The sequence below is a fragment of the Narcine bancroftii genome, chromosome 3 (genome assembly GCF_036971445.1).
Source record: "Narcine bancroftii isolate sNarBan1 chromosome 3, sNarBan1.hap1, whole genome shotgun sequence".
Lineage (NCBI taxonomy): Eukaryota > Metazoa > Chordata > Chondrichthyes > Torpediniformes > Narcinidae > Narcine > Narcine bancroftii.
In genome coordinates this window covers 274598342-274614870 of record NC_091471.1, presented here as the reverse complement: position 1 = coordinate 274614870, position 16529 = coordinate 274598342, and the positions used below count along the sequence as shown (strand labels likewise).

The window sequence follows — 16529 nt, the reverse complement described above, 5'->3', positions numbered from 1 at the left end:
CGACTGTAGGGCTCCCTCTTGGGGACAGGGTGACTGGTGGGGGAGGAAGGGAGGCATCCCCAACAAGATTTTTGCTGGTTGGTTGGAGGGAGGGTGGAAGCAGATTTAATAATGATTGCGAAGGAAGACCATTTTCCAAACCTAAGCTCCCTCCCAGCCAACAGGTGAAATGTTGCTGATGGTGTGATGATTCCTGACTGCACGATTTAGGTTGGTTGGTTGGTTGGAGGTTGGGGTGGGGTGGGGGGAAGCAGGTTCATAGTTCAACTACCACCAGCCAGAGCAGGAGAGTGGAGTCCCTGTGGTCCCTGGGGATGTGTGCCAGCTCCACCCTCCATCCAGTGCACCCCCTCAGCACCACCTCTCCAGTGTGTGGAGCTGACAGGGTGCTCCTCCTTGGACTTGCGTTCCATTTCCTCCTCCGACTCCTGACTGCAGAGTTCTCTCTTGGGGTGACTGGTGGGGGAAGGAGAGAATAGGGGGAGGTGGATCATTAGAGACCAGGATCATGGCACCAAGTCAGCCCAAAACTAGAGTCCAGCTGTGCATCCCCAAGATGAGGCGATCTCCTGCTTGCTCATTCGGTGGGGGGAGGGGGAGAACTAGCATAGGCAGCCATGGGAGCAACAACCTCAGGGGATTGCTCATTAGACAAATGTCTGCAATAATTACCCAGAGCTCTGCCTGACACGAACTGTTCAGTGCAGATTCACTAAACAGCTTAGTTAGGTCCTGGATCACAGGTGGACCCTGTCATTGCGACGTCATCAGCCTGCCCCTAGCCAGCCGTTTGCAGCGGCTGTATATTTATGAAGTGAGGTGGAGCATTCTGCTCAACCACTGGGACTATCCCCTGGAAGGCGTCTTGGAGCTGGTCCTGAAGCATTTATGAAGGTAGGGTCAGCGACGTGAGGGCGGAGAATCTTTGCCTTTACAGTCAGATTTTTTTTACTCTATAAAAGGGCCTTGAGAGAGGAAGGAGACCATAAGAAGCCAAATGCTGTCGCGGCTGATTGGGACAGGATGATGAAGGCTTGTTCATTGCGGGCTGATCTGTCTGGAGGAGGTGTAGGTAGAAGCATGAAAGAAAAGAGGGAGTGAACAAATAAGAAAAGGAAATGTTGGAACCATAAGACATGGAATATTCCAACTTCCAGAGTTCAGAAATCAAATTGAAAATGCTCAAATTATTCACGTGCCTCACCTGCCAAATATTTCCCACATTTTGAGGGAGGTTAGTGTACAAATAGCGGGGGGCTCTGACAGAAATATTTAAAATGTCATTGGCCATGGGGGAGATGCTGGAGAATTAGCATTTCGCTCAAGTTGTTCTGCTGTTTAAAAAAGGCTCCAAAAGTAAACCTGGTATTTATAGGTCTTTGAGTCTGACGTCAGTGGTGAGTAAATGAATGGAGACAGGGTATACAATTATTTGGAAAGTCATAGATCGATTAAGAGTAGTCAACACAGTTTTGTACATGGTAGATCATGTTTAACAAATCTTATAGAGTTTTACAGGGACGTTACTAAGAAGGTTGACAAGGAGAAGGCTGTGGATGTTTCTATGTGGACATAAATAAGGCCTTTGACAAGGTTTTGAATAAGAAGTTAGTTAGGAAGGTTCTATCATTGGGTATTAAATGATGAAGTAGTGAAGTGGATTCAACAATGGTGGACGGGAGATGCCAGAGAGTAGTGGTGGAAAAATGTTTGTCAAATTGGAGGCTGGTGTCTTCTGGAATGCCTCAGGGATCAGTATTGGGTCCATTGTTGTCTGTTATATATATTAATGATCTAGATGATAGGGTGGTAAATTGGATTATTAAGTATACAGATGTTACGAAGATTGGTGCCGTTATGGACAGTGAGGAAGGTTATGAAAGCTTGCAGTGGTACATAGTTTGAAGAGTGGGCTGAAAGATGGCAGATGGAGTTTAATACTGATAAGTGTGAGGTGCTACATTTTGGTAGGACTACTCAGCAAAGGTCATACACGTTAAATTGGGAGTGAGGAGTGCAGTAGAGCAAAGGGATTTAGAAATTCTGGTAAATAATTCCCTGAGAGTGGAGTTACATGTAGATAGGGTGGTGAAGAAAGCTTTTGGTATGTTGGCCTTCATAAATCAGAGTATTGAGTACAGGATTTAGGATGCCATGTTGAAGTTGTATAAGGCATTGGTGAGGCCAAATTTGGAACATTGTGTGCAGTTTTGGTTGCCGAAGTACAGGAAGGATATAAACAGAATAGAGAGAGTGCGTACGAGGTTTACAAGAATGTTCCCTGGGTTTCAGGGTTTGAATTACAGGGAAAGTTTGAGTAGGCTGGGACTTTAATCCCTGGAGTGTAGACAATTGAGAGGTGATTTGATAGAGGTATTTAAAATTCTGAGGGGGACAGATAGAGTCAATATGGACAGGCTTTTTCCTTTGAGAGTGGGGGGGGTGATTCAAACAAGAGGGCATGGATTGAGATTGAAGGGGGAAAAAATTAGGGGAAACATGAGGGGGAATTTCTTCACTCGATTTTAATATTTAAGAAAAAGTTGGATAGCTATATGGATGAGAAAGGTGTGGAGGGATATTGGCTGGATGCAGGTCAATGGAACTAGGTGTTCAGCATGGACTAGAAGGGCTGAACTGGCTTGTTTCTGTGCTGTAATTGTTATATGGTTATAACAACCAACCAATTTTCCCTTGCAACCGCTGCAATCGTGTCTGCCTGTCCCGCATCGGACTTGTCAGCCACAAACGAGCCTGCAGCTGACGTGGACTTTTTACCCCCTCCATAAATCTTCGTCCGCGAAGCCAAGCCAAAGATATTATATTTAATTTAAAGTAACCTGAAATTGCATTTGATCAGATAAAGAATATAAACATGGCACCAAATTTCAAAAATTATCATTATTATTGAGTTCTTTTAAAAATATGAATAGATTTTTTTCTACTACCATTATTTAAGCAAAACGTCAATGCTTTCACAAAAATACTAATATATAAAACCTTTCAACCTTGTTGGATCTTTGAAAGGTTATATTTACGAGAATTCTCTTCAGAATACATGGAGTGTGAAAAGTAATGCTATATTTTCTTTTGACTAAAGCTAAAATTATTGTGAACTCAAGTTTTCTCAGATTTTGTTTTGAGAATCACAACATTATACTGAACCTATCATCAGAACGGAGTAAACACGAGATGGTGGAGAAACTCAGCAGGTCAGACAGTGTCCTTTATATAGCAAAGAGAAAGGTACATAAACAATGTTTTGGGCTTGAGAACTTTATCAAGGTATGAGAAAAATGTAGACAGATGCTCATTCAAAGTGGTGGGGGGGGGGCGCAATTTCACCATTTCAATTCTGCATCCCACTCCTGCACTGAATTATATGTCCATTGTCTTATGTACTGTTAAACCAAGTCTGAGAACTGGTTTTTGCAAGCCCACTCTCTGTTCTCCCCCATCCTTCTCTCCTCTAGCTCTCCACCCCTTTCCTCTCCATTCACAGAGCCATGTCCTCTCATTGCTGGTGTGCCCTCCCTACCTTATCCTCCTAATCCTGTCTGTGAGCCTGAGCTCTTCCCTGCCCCTCTCCCTCACTATCTTGTTCAGGTGCCTACATTTTGCTCATACCTCGATGAAGGGTTCAATCCTGAAACATTGGTTATCTATCTTTATCTTTGCTCTATAAAGGACAATGTTCGACCTGCTCAGTTTCTCCAGTGTTGTGCTTTTACTTCAATCACGGTGCCTCCAGCTTTTATGTTTCACCCTCCTCATCAGAACAGGAGTGATTGAGTAACCACGGATATCACTCCTAAATTCCAAATGCCTCTGGGTGTGGCCACAGCCAGCCCTTAATGGGTAGAAGACAAAGTCAGCACGCCTCCCCAGTCCATTAAATTCTTTCCATTTAATTTGCGTACCACAAGAAGATTAGGACAGTAAATGTGGCTAAAAGAAATATTAAATGAAATTAAATTAAAGAAATACAGTAAACCCCCCATTATATGGAATAAAATCAGCTGGAAACTCAAGCAACCAGCAAATAAATTGGAGGAAACAAATAAATAAATTCAAATGAATAAGACTGGGCAGATGGCTCCTGCAGGAGAGCAGTGAGACTTCATTGGACATGTGCAGGTCTTCCCCCTCAATGCACGTGCATTCATTTCATTGTCATCACTTGTGTTGAGGTGGGCCAAGCTGTCAGTGCGAGTAAGGTGTGCCGAGGCCCTGACCGGGACACTGAGTGGAAATTAGCCAGGTTACCTTGGTGAAGATGGGAGCAAGTATTCAGCCACCGGAGCACGCCCGCCATGTCCTGCCCTCAAGCATCTGTTTGAATAAAGTTGCATTGGAAAGAAATTGCAGCGCCCAGGATGAAGAGCCAGCTGATGCCATTCACTGCTGGGGCGACTCTCCCAAGGTGTCTCTCTATCCCTGCCTTGAAAGAGTCTTTATCTTTATTAGTATTAGGTATACTAGTTAGGCTTTGTTAGTAAACTTGGGGGAGAGTTGGTTAATTAGGACAGTGACATGCTTAGCATAGCAGCTAGTTGTTACATCACCAGTGACCGTGGTTGAAATTTAAATTTTGTAAGTCATGGGAATTACTTGATTAAAGTGAACTTTACATAATTAAAAACTACAATACTGATTTTGGTTTCAAATTACATTTTGCACTGTCTTTTGTCTTTTTAAGAAGGATATTCTTAATGCTGTTGTGTCAGGCATTGGAAGAGTGAGTCTCAGTCAACTGCCAGCAGACCAGAGAACACTATTACATCCAGTTGTACTCATACAATCAGATGATAATAAACATGAACATGAACTATTTCTACAACCAAATGGCTGCGTAACAGGTCGAGAAATATGAAGACCAAAAACAGTGCCCTCAAACCACAAGATCACAAGGAAACAGAGAAGAGGGAAGCCTCCAGATCACCAGACCTCATCTCAAGAGCAGTCCACCAACGCTCAGCTTATCCAAAGAATTTAAATCAAACATTCTCAATAATAAATGAAAAATATAACTTTGTCTTTTGTTCATGCTGACTTTGTGTTTATTTTTAGTGGAACTATTAATCTTGGTGAAAGGAACTCAGGACATTTTGGGAGATGTGACTAACTCATAATTAGAATCTGTTTGCCACGGTTTAATTTACAAGAGGATATTTAGAGTGAAACTCCCTCTTATAAGAAAATATTTGCCAGGGCGCCACCACAGTGATGAGATGAAACCAACCATCCTGAATGCTATGGGTCAACGGAGGGGGAGAGTTCCTATGTTTACTAATTTAAGCCAAATCTTACATGTTGGTATAAAGTATAAAATTAGAATTTTCCAACAAATACCAAATAAGGTTTGCTTTGCTCTACATTTATAACACCCTGAAGTCTCAGTGAAGCACTTAGACATCAAATACTTCCACATACAAATCCAGTTTATCTACGCTCTGAACTGCTGGATAATTCTGACCATCTCTCTCTTCCTTCACTCTGTTCTCCCAAGGTGGTATTGCTTTCAACCATGGAGATCTTGATCAATTGTCACCAACTTCTTCCCCAGAAACAAATGTTAATGAATCAGATGTTTTATGTTCATGAAAGCAGTCATTAGTTTACAAGCAAACTGATTTTCAAACTCAGTCCCCATTAAGTCACTGGTAATCCCTATAAGAACTGGAATACATGACTGGGTTGGAAGTGACACAGATGCTTTACCTGCGATGATGACGAGGCTTTCTGCATCTTTTTCATATTGTGCCACAACCCACTAGAGCAGAGTTGGGATCAAGGCAGAACTGACTGCAACATCCAACTCCATGTGATGGTGGAATATCCCATACTCAGCACTGAATATAGATCAGCACATTTACTCATAGACGGTACGGTTAGCGTAGCAGCTACTACAGCGCCAGTGACCCATGATCGAATCTGGTGATGTCTGTAATAAGTTTGTACGTTCTCCCCCTTGTCCACGTGAGTTTTCCCTGGGTGCTTGGGTTTCCTTCCACCCTTCAAAATATACAAGCTTGTAGGTTAGTTTGTGTGTAATTTAGCAGCAGGGGTTTAAACTTCCATGTTGGAAATGAATTTTTAAACAAATTTGTCAGATGCTATATGACTCAATATTCTGGACAGGTAATCTGACTGGAGGTTTAAGTTGTACATTTAACATGGATAGAGATTTTAAAAAAGCATCTAATTATACTGAAGGGCATTTTACACTAAATAAGTAAAGATATTTTGAGTAAAGGCACTCAGTGCCCAATTCAAATTAATTCTGTTGTCAACATATCTGAGCAAAAGTTTTGATGGATTGATGTGATCTTTCCACAAGAGAAAAGAAAATTGTAAAAATTAGCCTGGTTTTTGGTTGGTATTTAATCTGCTGTTTCAAAGAGTTGTAAACACTGTTTTGAGTCACAAGTGAATATATTTCTTAATATGCCTTTAAGGGATGTCGATCAAAGGACTTTAAATTCATACTGTGTCCCACATTTGTGCTTGATGACTCAATCTCTATGCCTGTAGGTTGACTACTTTTAAGATCTGCAGGCTGTTTGAAACTGTTAATAGTGAATGGAGGGGTAGAGTCCACATGCTGGCAGGTGGGATGTTTAAATTGGCATCATGGTCAGCGCAAACATTATGGGCTGAAAGGCCAGGTCCTGTGTTGTAATGTTCGATGTTCCATGTTCAATGTAATATGGCAAAGCCTTGCTTGTAACCCTTTGCTACACGGCTCAAAATATAATAGACACATTTGGCTTGTATTTTAAACTCTAGTAACTCCAAATGAATTTGGATAAAATAAGGTGTGTGTGGGGGGTGGGGGAAGAGAACAATATATTACATGTAAGAAACGCTTAAAGGGTAAATAAAGCATTTAAAGAGAAGGTTTTTTTTAATTGGCATATTTTAAATGGCTCAACTCAGGGTGATGATGTACCATAGTAGAGGGCATTTACAATTGGACCCCAAATGCCTGAGATATTGTCTCCTCAGTGGCAGCTGTGGGAAATGTGGCTCTGTCATTTGCACACAGTTGGGTGTGAGTGGTGCTTCACAAAATGCCTGTGTCTGGTGAGCCCTGAGGAAACTTTCTCAGCAAACATTTTGGGTGTAAACCTGGCCTTGGTCCATCCATCATTTTATGTGTGACGTTCACTCATTTTATCCCCAGGGACAGATGCATCACTGGCTCAAGTGTATGGATGTGAGTGGGAGATAATGTGTGCCATGAGTCAGGTATACCAAGACCACTGAGCAATATCCTGGGGCACACCCAAAGAAAGCAACCCTGACAATCTTGAAAATATCACAATTATAGCGGCGGCTGCCCTGCTAACTGAAGGATCGCACAACCAGATGGGTTGAGTTCAGTGAGCAAAAACTGATTTATTGCAGGTTGCCTGGCTGGTCTTATATTTCCAGCCCAGACCTGGTTGAGAACCGCGCTGGGGGGCCCCGACATCACCGGGGCATCACGTAGGTCCCCAAACGCAGGCTTCTGAGCCCAGTGCCGAGGTCGGGAGGAAACCCCCGATGGCGCCATTTTGGCCAAATGCCCTGCCGCATGCGTGACAAGTGGGGCCGGTTTTGCCTGCCTAATGGCGTACTGCCAAACAGCCCCCCCCCCCAGAACCGGCGCCAATGTCTTTTTTTGCCGGGCAGCTCGCTTCTTGGGTTGGGCCACAACTACTGGTTCGGTGGGGTCGAGGTGGGCTGGCTTTAACCTGTCCACCGTAAACAGTTCCCTCTTACCACTGATGTCCAGTGTGAAAGTGGATCCTGAATGCTAGACGACTTTGTGCGACTCTTTGTATGGTCTTTGTAGAGGTGCTGTGGATGGGCCCCAGCTGATAAAAACGTACTCTGTGGAGTTCAGCTCGCTGGGGTCGTAAGAGGCCCGTGTGCTATGTCTGGGCGGCGGTGGGGGTGTGATGGAGTCCAACTGAGCCCGGAGGCAGGGAAGCAGACTGTGCGGTGACTGCTGGGGGTTGTGAGGTGTGTTGATGAACTCACCAGGTAGGGCTAGCAGTGCACCATAGACCAGCTCGGCTGATGATGCCTGTAGATCTTCTTTGGGTGTCAATCAGATGCCCAAGAGCACCCAAGGCAGCTCATCCACCCAGTCAGGGCCGGTGATGCGGCCCATAAGTGCCGACTTAAGATGGCGGTGCAATTGCTCGACTAGCCCATTGGCCTGCGGGTGATAGGCCGTGCGCTCAGGAGGAGGAGACCGTGGAGGCATCTGGCATCAGGATCACCTCAGGCCAACGAGTGGTGCGGACTACCACTATGAAAAGGTTACGGTTACCTCAGGAAATGGATAAGGGTCTCATGATGTCCACATATATGTGGCTGAACCATTCCTGGATGTGTTTGAAATCTTGTACGGGTGCTCTGGTGTGCCTGTGCACCTTGGAAAGCTGGCAATGGGTGCAGGTTCTGGCCCAGTCCGCAATCTGCTTCCGAAGCCCATGCCAGATGAAACGTTTTGCCACCATACAGATCATGGACATTATGGAAGGGTGGAAAAGGTCATGGATATGTTGGAAGACTTGCTTGCACCACTGCTGGGGAACCACTGGTAGCGGGGTGTCCATGGAGACATCACACAGGACGGTGCCCACTTCGTGAGGAATCAGGAGGTCCTGGAAGCGCAGGTCCGTGGTGGCAGTCCCGAAGGCCTGCATCTCCTCGTCGGACCTCTGGTCCTGAGCGAGCTGGTCGAAGTTGAGGCCGGGTGTCAGCACGCAAATAGCCGGTGCATTTGCGACTATGTTGTCTTTCCCCGCCTTGTGCCGAATGTCGGTGGTGAACTCCGACACGAAGGAGACGTGATGCTGTTGGCAGGCTGATCAGGGATCTCTTGCCATAGGGAGCGCCTGAATGAGGGGTTTGTGGTCGGTAAAAATGGTGAAAGGCCTCCCCTCCAATAAATAGTGGAAATAACGCACCGCCAGGTACATGCCCCAGCAACTCACGATCGAAAGCGCTATACTTGCGCTCTGTCGGGCAAAGAAGTTGGCTAAAGAATGCCAATGTGTTTCCTCTGTCCATTCACCTGCTGCTCCAGGATGGTGCCGATGGCTGTGGCAGAGGCATTGATGGAGAGCGCTATATGAAGGTCGGTGCGTGGGTGGATCAGGGTAGCCTTCGCGAAGGCATCTTTTGTGGCTTTGAATACCCTGTTGGGCTCTGGAGTCCAGGTGAGTGTCTTGTCTTTGGCCGCGATGAGGGTGAAAGGCGGTTGCATGATGCGCACAGTTCCTGGAATGAAGCGGTTATAGAAATTGACCATACCCGCGAACTCATGTAGCCCCCTTGAGGTTGTCCGGGCGTGGGAACTCCCTAATTGCACCGACCTTCATAGCGGCAGGTGTGGCTCCTTCGGCCGTGATGGTATGGCCCAAGAACTGCATGGACTCTATCCCGAACTGGCACTTGGCCGGATTGATCGTTAGGTTGAAGTCGGCCAGTCGGGAGAAGATGGTGCGCAGGTGAGATTTGTGTTGTGCCCGGTCTCTGCTGGCAACAAGGATGTCATCCAGGTAAATGAAAACGAAATTCAAATCCCTGCCCACTGTGTCCATTAGGCGCTCGAAGGTCTGGGCGGCGTCTTTGAGCCCGAACGGCATGCGTAGGAACTCGAACAAGCCGAAGGGGGTGATGATGGCCGTTTTGGGAATGTCCTCGGGGTGCACCGGGATTTTGTGATACCCGTGCACCAGGTCGACCTTGAAGAATACCCTCGTACCATGCAGGTTGGCCGTAAAGTCCTAGATGTGAGGGATTGGGAAATGGTCAGGTACTGTTGCGTCGTTAAGCCGTTAATAATATCCGCAGGCACGCCAGCCGCCAGAGGCTTTCGGGACCAGGTGGAGTGGTGAGGCCCAAGGACTCTCGAAGCATCGAATGATCCCCAGTTCCTGCAGATGTGAGAACTCTTCCTTCGCTATCTGGAGCTTATCCGGCGGGAACTGACGTGACTTGGCGTGGACCAGTGAGTCTTGGGTGGGGATGTAACGAAACACCCCGTGGCGTGGTGAGGCGGCGGAGAACTGCAGCTTGAGGAAGGACGGGAACTCATCTGGGCTACGCTGAAATTCATCCTTGGGCATGCTGACCCTGGCCATCTGCGACTGCTCTGTGCGGGAGGCGTTGAGGTGAATGGATTGGAAGGTACGGGCATCTACCAGTCACCTACCTCGAATGTCGACCAGGAGTCCATGGGTGAAGAGGAAGTTGGAAGGGACAAAACGGTGAACCTCCACGAGAACTTCCACTGGCCGATCTGGAAGTGGACGGTCTTGTCTCCATACATTCAGATCTCCATGGTATTGGCTGCATGGAGGGGAGGTTCTCGAGGCCGGTTCCGGGACTGGATGGCTGTGGCCGTGATGATGCTGATCTGGGCCCCAGTGTCATTGAGGAAGTGTTGGCCACTGACTGAATCCTGCAGGTAGAGAAGGCTGTGTTCTTGGCCAGCTGCCGCAGCCATTAACAGCGGCCGGCCTGCTCGTTTCCCTGGAATGAGCAGGGCTGATTACACTTTCGAGCCTTAGCTCCCCAGCACTGGTGGAAGAAGCAGAGGCCTGAAGTGAATGACTTGCTTCTGGCTATGCTCTTTGAGGCCCCTGCTGAGGCCGGGTGTTCCACCACAGCGCTAGAGGAAGGCTTGGCGTGATCATGCCCATGACTTGTAACCTGCTGGACTGCTGAGCCCTCCGGGAATCGTTTGAGCCATAGCTCCTGAGCCTTTTAAATGACCTTCTGAGGGTCAACGAAGCTCTCCTGGAACAGTAACAACCGGATGTCTTCAGGCAGATGGTCGAGGAAGATGGTGTGATCACCCATGAGCACGAGCATCTTGTCATTCAACTCAATTGGAGTTCTATCCCTCAAGGCGTCGAGGCGCAGCATCCGAGCAGCACGCTGGTGCCTGGAGAGGCCGAGGGAGCCGATGAGCATCTGCTTGATGGTCCCATACTTATCTTCCGCAGCTGGGTGCTGAATGAGGTGCAGCAGTCGTTTGGCGTTGGCCTGGTCCAAGGCGGCGACCACATGGTAAAACTTGGTTGAATCCGATGAAATCTGGCAGAGGTGAAACTGAGCCTCTGCGTGGCTGAACCAGGTCTTCAGCTCCTGAACCCAGAAGTCAGGAAGCTTGATGGCTATAGCGTTGATCGAAGGGTCATTCATGTTGGGTTCAAAGACGCAGTGCCACGTAAGTCCCCAAGCGCAGGCTTCTGAGCCTGGTGCCGAGGTCAAGAGGAAACCCCTGATGGTGCCATTTTGGCCAGCTGCCCCACCACATGGGTGACAAGCAGGGCCGGTTCACCTGCCTAATGGCGTACCGCCACAACATATTAAAATGAGCCAAGTGCAATTATATCCTTGATTGACAAGGTCTGTGGAGGCTGGAGGGTGGAGTAGTTTTGAAAGGAAAGTACTAAATTTGGATTGGGGAAGACTTCTCATTAACTGCTTTCGCATTGGCAAGGAGAGTGTTCCTTTAGCATGTGGAGTATAATTCAAATCCGATGGAATTCAATCTTTAGATCTGTGGCAAGAGAAACAGTTAACATTTCATCTCAGTTGTGTTGAGATATCCTCGACTGGAAATACTTGCTGCTTCTCTTCCAATGGACACTGCCAGATCTGTAAGTCTTGCATGGATTTCCTGGTTTTCCTTCACATTTCCATCTTCTGCGGTTTTATTTTATTTTTTTTATTAAACATGGTTGATTACACTGGACACCTTTTTTTTTAAATGGCTTGCTTCCTGAAGAGAAATTAGGGATTATGATAGACTGAACACAAAAGTCATTTCAGATTTGCTGCATCATATACGAAGTTGGAGAAGTATTACATTAATGATTAAACATGTTTAATCCCATAATGAAGATGACACATTTCATTAGTTCAACTGACCTAAAAATGTTTTGCTGCTGGTTTCGTGGGTCCTCGGCATCTGATGCCTCTCATGTCAGTGTCCAGCAAATAACTGGGCAGCATTGATGGATTCCAGTTGTCCTGATGCAGCTTTTCAATGGCCACAATATCCTAGCGAAACCTTTCACCATGTTCGTCACTGACTGCACCAGGATCAGCAGGGAAGAACCCCCAAGTGTGAATGCAGAAAATGAATTTTCAACAACATGTTGCACTTCGTGGATTTGTATGGTTCAAATTAACTTAAATATGACAGGAAATCACGGAAATAGGTTATATCTGAGAAGAATTGTATGTGATAGGAACAGTAGCCCAAGATCCATAAAATACACCCAAAAATAATCAGGAAGAAAAATCTTCATTGTCCAGTGTTATTTCTTTGCCCACCTGATATTCCCATATGGTACTATATTGATCAGGCTTGCATCTGCTTCACAAGCACCAATCCTTTGTTTCCCTTCCAATGAATTACATTGATGCAAAGGTAATGAAGATTGGGACTTTCATGTATTTCTGGAAACTAAGGGACATGCTGAGGAGTTTAAATTATCAGGAAGATTATATTGCTTACTTCACAGCATACAATCATTATGTTGGGAGTTGACATATAATAATAGAACTGTTCAAGATGTTGGTGGGTCCTAATTTGGAGTATTATGTGCAGTTCTGCTCCCCTAGGGTGTCATTAAGGTGGAAAATGTGCAGAAAAGATTCACAATAATGTTACTGGGACTGGTGGACTTGAGTTATAAGGAGAGGCTCGATTAGCAGGAACATTCCATTGGGTGAAAAAGGTTAGGAGGTCACCTTCCAACAAGATATACCACATCAAGAGAGGCACAGAAGACGTGAATGGTCACAGGGTTCTTTCGTTCAGGTGCCTTGCCGTTCGTTGTGGGTGATCATGTCTCTCTCTCTATCATGGTTATGACGCTCTGAATAGTAGTTGTTGCTTCCCCTGTTTCTAACCTGTAGGAGAGTCTAAAGAGGGCCATTCACTTGGCCATCCATCATTTACATGTAAGGAATCTGAGGGGCAACTTTCTCCACACGGAGAATGATCAGTACATGGAAGTGGTGGAGGCAAGTTCAATTATTTTGTTTGAAAGATATTTAGTCAGGTGCATGGATGAGAAATGTTTGGAGGATTATGGGTCAGATACAGGCAAATGGGAGTACTCAGGTTGACAACTTGTTCAGCATGGGCTAGTTTGGCTGAAGGGCCTGTTTCCATTGCTGTAAAACTCTCAAAGATTTATGATTTCTTTATTGCCATGCAATAGCACAGAGCATGTAATATTACATGGAATTGGCTTCTGCCTGTCATAAGACAGACAAAGAGTTATTGTTAGGGTCACCCAGCAACCCGTACAGTACGAGATATAGCAAAGAAAATGAGAGAGAGTCCTCAAGTGTCCATGAATTTTCCTCCAGAGCTTTTGCAGCCTCTTCGGCCTTACAAACACCTCCTTGATCCATTGGTAACCCAATCTCCAGATCCAAACCATTACGGCCAGGATGTCTTCAGCCCTTCAGGAGCTTTTCTTGTGCTCAGCACCCTCTTGAATCCCGGATCCAATAGCTAGTTCCCATGAATCAGTCTCCAGCAGCCCGCAGACTTTGTGGGTCCCCTGATCGCAAGTTGCCCACACCCTGTGTGGCTCCCTCAGCCGCTGAGCCCCTCACTGGTCCGCCAGCTTGGTCACCTTCCTTATTGGTCATATCCTCTGCAAAGTGAGTCTGCATGCACAATGGTGGGTACAATTAAATACCCAGGCAACACGGAGATGGATAGGGTGGAAGAATTTGAGCAGATCTGTGCAGGGACATGAGTCTCAAGTGTACTGAAGCATAATAATGAGTGCAGTGGTCTTATGGTTTGAGTTAATGAATATATTCTGGAGGTCAAACCGCAAAGAAGGTCAAAAAAAATCTGCAAATGCTGGAAATCTCAAATATTGAACAAAAAGTGAAAAACTCAGCAGGTCAAACAGCATCTACACCAAGAGAAACACTCAGCATTTTGGGTTCAAGACCTTTCATTACAACTAAAACATTCTACTTTGAGACAATGGTATCCAGAGAATTTAAATTCAAAATTTGGAAAAAAAATATATTAATAATGTAAAGGACCACCTATTTTCTGGCTGGGTTCCCTCCAGCCACTTGACATTAACATTGACTTCACTGCTTTACATTTAACCTGGTCGCCTTTTCTTCCCCCCTCATTAATGGATATGGACATTCAAAGATATTTCTGGCTATTTTGAATTAAGATATGGTTGGTTTCAAGCTGCTCTATCACTCTTTGAATGTACAAATCCATCTAATTCACTGATATCTTTGGGAAAGAGGTAAATCAGGTTACTCACTCCCAACCTGGGTGGTGGCTCAAGGCCCATAAGTGCAGTTGACTCTTGATTGTCTTCCATAAAGCCACTCTGTTCAAGTGATAGTAAGGAACTGACCATAGGAGTTGTTATTGCCAACAATATGAACATCCCATAAGAAGGAAATGGGAGAGTAGAAGGGGGCCTCCTCACAGGCGCAGCAGGTATTCAAGAGGAAAAAGGGAAGAGATATTCGGCTTAATTGCTGGAAAGATTGAATTTAAGAACAGATAGTTCTTGCTGCAACTGTACAGACTGCAACTGGAGTACTGCAGGCAGCCTTAGTCTCCTGACATGAAAGGATAGACAGGCTTTGGAGATGGTGCAGAGGAGGTTCACCCCATTGATTTGGATATGAGGAAGTTCACTTCCAAGGAGAGATTGAGTTGCTCTGTATATCATTCAATGGAGTCTAGAAGAGTGAGGAGAATCTTGTAGAAATGTATAAAGTAATGCAAAGAATCATTATGATAGAAGCAGGAAGATTATTTCCATTGGCACGTGAGACTGGAACTAGACGATATAGCCAGAACATCTGTTGAGTAGATTTAGGACAGAGATGAGGAGGAACTCCTAGAGAGTAGTGAATCCATGGAATTCTCTGCCTAACAAGTAGTACGGCTTCCTCAGTGAATGTATTTGATTAACATCCCAGACAGATAGAGTTTTGAATAACAAGGGTATTAAGAATGGACAGCAAAAGGGACGTGGATCTTATTGGAATGGCAGAGCAGGCCAGATGGCCCACTTCTGCTTTTATTTCTTATAGTCTTTGAGAAAATTGGAGAAATGTACAATGGGAACATTAAAAAATGAGGAACAATGGCAGTGTAATACTCATTGAGAACATGGCTGAAGCTTAATTTCTATAACAAGTCATCAAAAGCAGACCGCACCTTGTATGCTGTTGTCATGCAGATAAGAGTCAAACTATTTATACTTGCAAAAATGTTGCCCCACCAGCTGTTCTGCTTGTTCCATGACACCTCTGGGAGCTTCAGAATAAACTGCTTTTGTCACTTCTTTCTTCTTTCTTCTTTGGCTTGGCTTCGCAGACGAAGATTTATGGAGGGGTATGTCCACATCTGCTGCAGGCTCATTGGTGACTGACAAGTCCGATGCGGGACAGGCAGGCATGGTTGCAGCGGTTGCAAGGGAAAATTGGTTGGTTGGGGTTGGGTGTTGGGTTTTTCCTCCTTTGTCTTTTGTCAGTGAGGTGGGCTCTGCGGTCTTCTTCAAAGGAGGTTGCTCCCGCCGAACTGTGAGGCGCCAAGATGCACGTTTGGAGGCGAGATCAGCCCACTGGCGGTGGTCGATGTGGCAGGCACCAAAAGATTTCTTTAAGCAGTCCTTGTACCTCTTCTTTGGTGCACCTCTGTCTCGGTGGCCAGTGGAGAGCTCGCCATAGAACACGATCTTGGGAAGGCAATGGTCCTCCATTTTGGAGACGTGACCCACACAGTGCAGTTGGGTCTTCAGCAACATTGATTCGATGCTTGCGGACTCTGCCAGCTCGAGTAATATAATATATGGAACTTTCTAAAGGCAGTGGATAACGTGAGGTAAAATTAAGTGTGTTGCTGTGACTGTGCGTTAAAAACCGACTCTGTTCTGCAACATCTTCTGAGATGGACAAATGCATCATTTTGTGCATTTCTAAGCACAGTGTGAGCACATGTTGCATGGAATAACCTTTTGCTTGCTTAACATTAATAATCTGGATGCTAATGTCTGAATCTTTTACGGAGGATTTTCTAGCATGGCAACAGTTTCAGCCCGCTGACCTTTAAAAGCAGTGCTTTATAGAAGCTTGGTAATTCAAGAAAGGAGATAAAGGTTAAAGTGTGCAGCACATCACTTTGTAAACATTCCCGCAGACATTAATTGACTGCCTGCAGGTTGTTTATCAGCTAATTATTGTGCTTTTTGAAATTAGTCTAGTATCTCACATGAAATGCAGTATTTCTTTCACCCACACACCTGCTCAAAAGAGGCATTATGCCAAATGAATGAAATATTGCATGCTAATATCAGACTTCCTCCCTATTGTTTCTCCCACTTCCTTCTTCAAACTCCTCTGGTCAATCAGGACCTGCAAGGTAATTGAATGAGCCTCAAGGTTCCCTGGTGTGGTGGGTGCTATTCTGACTTTCCGAAAGTTATGGACGGTCGCTT

At 45.5% G+C, this 16529-nt stretch overlaps 1 long non-coding RNA gene across 2 annotated transcripts in view; it reads left to right on the top strand.

Annotated features, from left to right (window-relative positions):
• The window catches only part of LOC138758793 (uncharacterized), a 204469-nt gene that overhangs the window by 169494 nt on the left and 18446 nt on the right, over positions 1 to 16529 (top strand). Inside the window, exon 1 of one of the 2 annotated variants that reach the window (XR_011354448.1) lies at positions 15346 to 15427. The exons of the other annotated variant lie outside the window; for it this stretch is intronic. This is a non-coding gene — a long non-coding RNA (uncharacterized lncRNA). Of the gene's footprint in view, positions 1 to 15345; positions 15428 to 16529 lie in introns of those variants that run through there. 2 annotated transcript variants of the gene reach the window in all.